Source organism: Leucopleurus acutus (genome assembly GCF_964270905.1).
Source record: "Leucopleurus acutus genome assembly, chromosome: 19".
Lineage (NCBI taxonomy): Eukaryota > Metazoa > Chordata > Mammalia > Artiodactyla > Delphinidae > Leucopleurus > Leucopleurus acutus.
In genome coordinates this window covers 58,235,681-58,243,665 of record NC_139161.1, presented here as the reverse complement: position 1 = coordinate 58,243,665, position 7,985 = coordinate 58,235,681, and positions in this window count along the sequence as shown.

Here is a 7,985-nt window from a genome sequence, read left to right as displayed (position 1 = left end):
GGACGCAGGTTCGAGCCCTGGTCCGGGAAGATCCCACATGCCGCGGAGCAACTAAGTCCGTGCGCCATACCTACTGAGCCTGTGCTCTGGAGCCCATGCGTCTAGAGCCCGTGCTCCACAACAAGAGAAGCCACCGCAATGAGAAGCCCGCGCAGCGCAGCAAAAAGTGGCCCCCGCTCGCCTCAACTAGAGAAAAGCCCAGTGCATCAACAAAGACCCAGTGCAGACAAATTAATTAATTAAATTAATTAATTAATTTAAAAAAAGAAGAATGCTCTATACTGAATTAGTTCAACCATAATTCCTTGGATTTATCTTCGTGGCCTACATATCAGATTTGAATCTAGGGAAGACATGTCCGTTTAACGGCATACAATCAAATATCTCACTATCAGTCTTTTGGGAGAAGCAGGAAATAGGAAGAGAGATCTGGAGCTTAACACTCAGGAACCTATGTCCTAAAATGGTGCTACAAATAAAAGGGCAGCAAGGGGTCTGGCTTGGAAGCTATTCCGAGTCCAGCTGGTGGTCCAGGAAGTGGCCCAAAGAGGGGAAGCTCCAATTCAGAAAGAGAGAAGACAAACGTGCCGTTACTGGGAACAGAATGGATAGGACAGCCACAAAAATGGAAGAGACTGGGAAAACTATAGGAGATGATATGCACAGTCCAGGACAACAAAACTGAAAATCGAAAGGAAATGGATGACTTCCGAGTACATGTTGGACCACCGCCAGACCCTACCATAATGTCACAGATAGGGTCCAAACACTTCAATCCCATAAAATGCAGGGTTGCATCACTGCAAGATGAGTGACAACCAGTTTTTTTAATCTTCCCAGGACTCAGCATCAAGCTAGTGCACCCAAGACCTGAAGGAGGTCAGCGTTCCCAGGCAGGTGGCTGTCCTGCTTTCTTGGCCGCGTCTAGGAGTGAGGGAGGGACACCTGTGCAGCAAGATGCTCGCGACCAAAGGCATGGCAGCAGTGGGGAGAGGCAGAGGAGCCAGGCTCTGCAAGGGGCTGGACCCCCAATGGACTGAGGCTGGCGTGGTGGCTGTCTCCGTCCACTGGAGAGCTGCACACTGCTGCTTTTGTTGAGCCCTTGCAAAGTAAAAAACGCTCTCCTTAAACTGAGAGAGTCCCATCTGGGGGTCGCCTCCAAACCCCCTTCCACACCCACACCCCCAGTACAGCTTTGGCCACCCACATTTGAGGATAGGAACTAGGGAACAAGAACTGGATTATATCCAATGGTGGGCACCTTATTAATGGGACTTTACATGAATATAATTGACTTAAAAAGTGAAAGGGAACAGACCCAATAACCACAGAAGAAATTAGAAAGGTAATTATAACAGATTTTTTAAAGATTCCTAGTCTAGATGGTTTTGCAGCTATCTAAAAATAATTCCAATATTATTTAGAGCATAAAATAGAAAAGTACTCCAATTCACAGACAAGATAACAAAACATGAAATAGCACCAAAAAAACCCCTGACAATTTTATTTGTGAATATAGATGCAAAAGTATAAAAGAAAATATTAGCAAACTGAATCCAGCAGTGCATCAAAAGAATTACGACTCCATGACCAAGCAGGGTATTATTCCAGAGTGTAAGAATGGTTCCACTTTGGGGAATCCATCAACATAATTCATTACATCAACAAATTAAGAAGAAAAACCATATTCTACGCACAGGCGCCGAAAGATAACAAAATTCAGTCACTATGCCTAATAACAACCTTCAAGAAAAATAGGAAAAAAGAATAGAGTAAATATAATACAGACTGTTTACCAAAATCTAGCACCTAAAACCAAGTGGACAAGGTAGAAAGGTAAGCTGCCACCGTCGTGATTATCAAGGTTGCTCTGAAGGGTGAAGCTGACGAAGTAGGACAGAACAAGAAAATAACTGATATAAGTATTAGAAGAGACAGCTGTGTTTAGAAACCCAAGAGATGTCCATAAAATCTACTAAATGAGGGAATCTGGTAAGGCAGCTGGATAATAGGTATCTTTACAAAAATCAATAGACTGTCTTTAATTGGCAATAACGTGACAGAAATGAAAACGGGGGAAAAAATCCCATTCTCATCAACTTCAAGAACTATAAAATACCTAGGAATAAGCTCAACATAAAAGATAGAAGATCTGTCTAAATTTTTTTTTTTTTTGCGGTACGCGGGCCTCTCACTGTTGCGGCCTCTCCCGTTGCGGAGCACAGGCTCTGGACGCGCAGGCTCAGCGGCCATGGCTCACGGGCCCAGCCGCTCCACGGCATGTGGGATCCTCCCAGACTGAGGCACGAACCCGGGTCCCCTGCATCGGCAGGCGGACTCTCAACCACTGCGCCACCAGGGAAGCCCCGATCTGTATAATTTTATAATCACTATTAAAATTCCAGCTATCTTTTTTGCAGAAACTGACAAATTGATCCTAAAACAATATGGAATTGCAAGAGCCTCAGAAGCCAAACCATCTTAAAAAAAGAACCAAGTTGTAAGACTCACATGCCCCAATTTTAAAAGCTACTACAAAGACCTATATTTAAGAGCTAAAACTAGAACTCTTAGAAGAAAACACAAATGTTAATCTTTGTGACCTTGGATTAAGCAACAGTTTCTTAAATATGATACCAACAGCACAAGCAACAAAAGAAAAAATAGAAACCTTTGTACATCAAAAGACACTATCAAGAAAGTGAAATGCAGGCTTCCCCGGTGGCACAGTGGTTAAGAGTCCGTCTGCCAATGCAGGAGACACGGGTTTGAGCCCTGGTCCGGGAAGATCCCACGTGCCACGGAGCAACTAAGCCTGTGTGCCACAACTACTGAGCCGGGACTCTAGAGAGCCTGCGAGCCACAACTACTGAGCCTGCGCGCCTAGAGCCTGAGCTCCGCAACAAGAGAAGACACCGCAATGAGAAGCCTGCTCACAGCAACGAAGAGTAGCCCCCGCTCACTGCAACTAGAGAAAGCCCACGTGCAGCAATGAAGAGCCAACGCAGCCAAAAATAAATAAATAAAATAAATTAATTAATTTTTTTTAAAAAGTGAAATGGGAAAAAGTATTGGCAAATCAAATATCTGATAAGGACCTAGTATCAAGAATATATAAACAACTCAACAACAAAAAGACAACCTAATTAAAAGATGGGCAAAAGACCTGAATATACATTTATCCAAGATTTTCAAACGGCCAATGAGCACAAGAACATCATTAGTCATTAGGAAATGTCTATCAAAACCACAATGAGGGGACTTCCCTGTTGGTCCAGTGGTACAGAATCTGCCTTCCAATGCAGGGGACATGGGTTTGATCCCTGGTTGGGGAACTAAGATCCCACATGTGGCGGGGCAACTAAGCCTGCGTGCCACAACTAGAGAAGAGAAAAGCCGCACGCCACAAATAGAGAGAAGCCCGCGCGCCACAACAAGAGATCCCGCGAGCCACAACTAAGACCCGGCACAGCCAAAAAACAAAAACAGAACAAAACAAAAAAATGCAATGAGATACTATTTCACACCCAGTAGAAAGGCAGTGATTAAAACAAACTAACAAGTGTTGGTGAGCATATGGAGAAATGGAACCCTCGAACATGACTGGTGGGAATGTAAAACGGTGCAGCTGCTGTGGAGAACAGTTTCACTCTTCCTCAGTAACTTAAAGATTTACCATCAGACCCAGCAATTCCACTCCTAGGTATACACCCAAGAAAACTGAAAACGTGTCCGTACAAAAACTTGTGCACGAGGGTTCGTAGCAGCATTATCCATAACAGCCAAAAAGTGGAAACAACCCAAATGTCCATCAACTGATGAAAAGATAAATACGGCATTTTGTGTATTATTCAGCCATAAAAAGAAATGAAGTGTTTGACACATGCTATAGCGAGGATGAACTCTGAAAAACATTATGCTCAGTAAAATAAGCTAGGCACAAAAGGCCATCTACTGTACAAATCCACTTATATAAAATGGCCAGAACGGGCAAATCCACAGAGACAGAAAGTAGACTGGTGTTTTCCGGTGGGGGGGAAAGGAGTGATTGCTGAGGAGTGTGGGGACCCTTTTGGGGACGTGCAGTGTTCTGTATTTGGCAGTGGTGAAGGCTGGACAGACTTGGGAATAGATAAAAATCGCTGAATTCTACGCATTAAAAGGGTACATTTTATGGTGCAGGAATTCTATCTCAATTCAAGAAATAATACTGCATTAAAATGTTCTAGCTTACTCTAAGGATACGCACATGATAAAGCTGGCATCACTCTCTGAGCCTGGTGATACCTAACCTGCTAGCCTAGTAAATCCTGCAGAGTACAGATCTTATTCGTACGTTAACCCAGTTTTAGTGCTTACTGCTTTTCTTTTAAATATAGTTTTTAAAAGTTAAAAAAAAATTAATGCAGGACATAAAACAAGACCTGAATAAATGGAGAACTGTACCACGTTCCCTGACAGAGAGATTTAATATAAAATCCTTACAAAGTTAATAAATAAACTGAAAAGCACCAAATATATATGGTATGTACAAGTTCCAATTTCTAAACTTATATATTTACATGTTATATTCATCAATTCCCATTCTTACAAAGTTAACATAAATTTAATGTAGTTGCAGTCAGAAACTCAATAGATTATCTCTGGACTTGGATAAAATTATTTTTGAAAATATATTAGAAGAGGAGATGTCCAAGAACAGCCAAACTATACATATTAAAAACAATGCAGATATGGGACCTGCCTTTCTATACATTAAAACTTATAAACCCACGGCAACCGAAACAGTATGATACAAGCAAAGGAGTACACAGATGTTGGACAGAAGAGAAAATCCAGAAACAGATCCATATTATATGAGAGCTACTGTACAGTAGAGGGGGCATTTTAACTCAGTGGAGAAACATTGAATAAATTGTTTCAGGATGGCTGGTCAGGCATTTGTAAGAAAACAAAGACTCCATACTTTATACCAAGTACAGAAACACACTGTACATGCATTACAGATTTATACATAAAAATCAAAACAATTAAAATATTGTTTAAGAAACTTGGGAGACTCTAAATGCATATATACCTTGGAATGGGGCAGCCCTTACAAAGCCAGGCTGGAAACTCACAAAAGGAGTAAAGGAAAAAAACAGATATCTCACAGGTTTCTGAAATTAACAGGTATCACAGATGTGTTAATAGCCCAAATATATAAAGATTGATAAGAAACCATCCCAAAAGGAAAATGGATTAAGGATGGAAAATTCATGAAAGAGGAAATCTAAATGGCCATTAAACAGGAAAAACTATTCAACCTCAGTAGTGGCTACAAATTAAGGCAAAGATGAAAATCTGTTTTTCACTGAAGGTGGTGATTGGATTAAAGTAGGAGTTTTCCAGGGCAGAGGACATGAATAGGTCTGCCCCCTCTCTCCCTCTCGTTCTCTCTCTCTCTCTCTCACAAACACACACACACGAAATAAATGTGAAAAAAATCCCACTACTAACTAAAGGAACACAGATTATATGAAAATGCCATTTTCACTTATCTAATTTGCAAAGATGTCTATCAATAGTAACGCCCAGTGTTCTGTAGGTGAGGGAATGGACACATATATGCTGCTGGGGCAAACAGAAGATGGTGGAATCTTCTGGAAATCAGTACATCAGAAATCTTTAAAATGTACCTATCCCTGGACTCCACGTGCACTTATCCTTGGGAAGTAGAAACTCGTACAAAGATGCAGACAGTTGTTTGATGTGCAGCACTGATCAGAGGGAGAACAGAATCAAGCGGCTACAGCAATGATCTCCCGACTTTTGAGTTTTCAATAATGTATACATTCTAAGTGCACATTATAAAACATACGGAAAAAAAAATTTTAAAGGATAAATAGGAGTTCTAACGTTTTCTTCCCACCCATAATGGACCCTCTTGAGCACTTCCTGGAGGGAGCACACCGTACGCTGGAGACCACCCGACCAGCCTATCGTGTAAAGTCAGTGAATCCTGAGAAAAGTGAGCCAGTCAAACTGTGTGGAGGGACGGACAGAACAGGACATTTATGCTCTTGGGCCCACAAGAGGTCGGGCAGCAGAAACATGGTTCTGGTTTGATCAGAGTGTTAAGGTCTTGGTCCCGTTTGAATCCTACAGGTACCCCTGCCAGGGGCTCCCATCCCTCGTGGACAGTATTACCAGGAAAATCTACATGAAGTGTAGTCAACTTCAGTAATTAAAAGCTGGACAACACGGGGTCTGACCCAGTGCCCCTGGGGGAAGGTCTTGAGGAGTTTGAGAGCGGTGAGGTCTTCAAGGGAAAGGATCCCAGTGATCTACAGGGTTCATCAGAGTCTATGAGCGCGGAACTGCTGAGGGTCGTTCCTCCCACCGACCTAGGTCTACTCCATATGAATGATCACGGTGGCAGCCTTGCTGCCTGAAAGGAAGCCACCAGGAACAGCAGAAACGTGCTCTCCCGGAAGCCATCTGCCAGCCTGGGCCCCGAGCAATGGCTGTGTCCCAGCGCCAGGGCTGCTCTCCCCGCCCGAGGGGAGCAACAGAGGGCGAGCTAGGGGTCCACAGACCGTCCCCGAGCACCTCCTCAGTCACAAAAGCAGCACCGGTCCGTGACCCGGGCCTTAAAGGGGTGAGGGTTGATTTCAGGAAAGAGAATCCTGGGGGAATCCCAGAGCTTGGATTTCCACCCACCACAGCTAGTTGAACTTGTCTTTTGGAAGTTCCTGCCATGTTTAGGACTGTTGCCTTCCTTTATGAATTCAGAAGATGTACAACAAAGCTGTCACACAGATGCCTTCAGATTCCTCCACGGGGCATGTGTGGGACTGTCACGTGGGAGGCAGCTTCCTAACCGCGACCAAAAGGAAGCGACAGGTGCCAGGCTGCGACCGACAGCATCTAATGTTCCAAGGCACAGTCTTAGCCAGAGCTCCTTCTAGCCAGCATCACACTCTTGCCTTCTCTGAGTCCCAAGCATGTGGGAAAATACCAACATCTAAGATGACAGAGAGCTCAGGAGGCTGAAGCCGGGAGTCTCCTGCCGGGGGCCTGTCCGGTGACCTCACTGCCGAGGGGTGCTTCCAGGAGGCTGGCTTAGAAAGTCACCAGAAGCTCAACAAGTAGCCAGGTAAAATGTAACATACCAGAGACAACAGCATTCCTCCCCACCAGCAATAACCAACTGCAAAGTGGAGAAGAGATCCCGTTCACAAGGACGGCCAAAAACCATAAGACATCCAGGAATAAACCTAACACAGGATGCGCCATCTACACGGCTGCCACACGGAGAAGAGCAGGAAGCTTGACAGAGGAGCCGAGAGGAACAAAACCAACTGGTGAGATGTCGCACTTCCCCAGAGGATAAAACTGAGTATTGTAAAGAAGCCTGTCCCCTCCCCCCCACAATTAATTTATAAACTCAGCACACTCTCAATCAATATCCGAACAGGATTTTATATGGTACTCGATACACTAATTCTAAAATTCATCTGGAAGACAAAATAATCAAAAAAGAATAATCAGGAAGATTTATTCTATCAGGTTTCTTAAAGCACATCATTAAACTTTAGGGATTTAAAATGCTTTGGTAACTGTGGGACTATAGAAAAATAAATTTAAAAAAAAAAGTAGTGTCCAGAAACAACCTCATCTAGAACATACATTTTAAATCAGTAAGGAATGGATGGATGAGTCAGTGGAAGGGCCAATGCAGTCAGTGGTTATCCATTTTGAGGGTGGGGAGCTGAACCCCAACCTCATACTACAGACAAAAATTAAAAATGAAAACCACTCAGAAAAAAAAAAATCCAGATTAAAGAGCTATACGTTAAAACAAAACCAAAAAGGCACCAAAAAACTAGGAGAGCAGTAGAAGAAAATCTAGTTTATAAGCTCGATAGGAAGGTATTCCCAAACAAGATATAAATCACAAAAGCCAGGAAGCAGAAGAGTCGGAATGCCATAAGGGAAAAAGA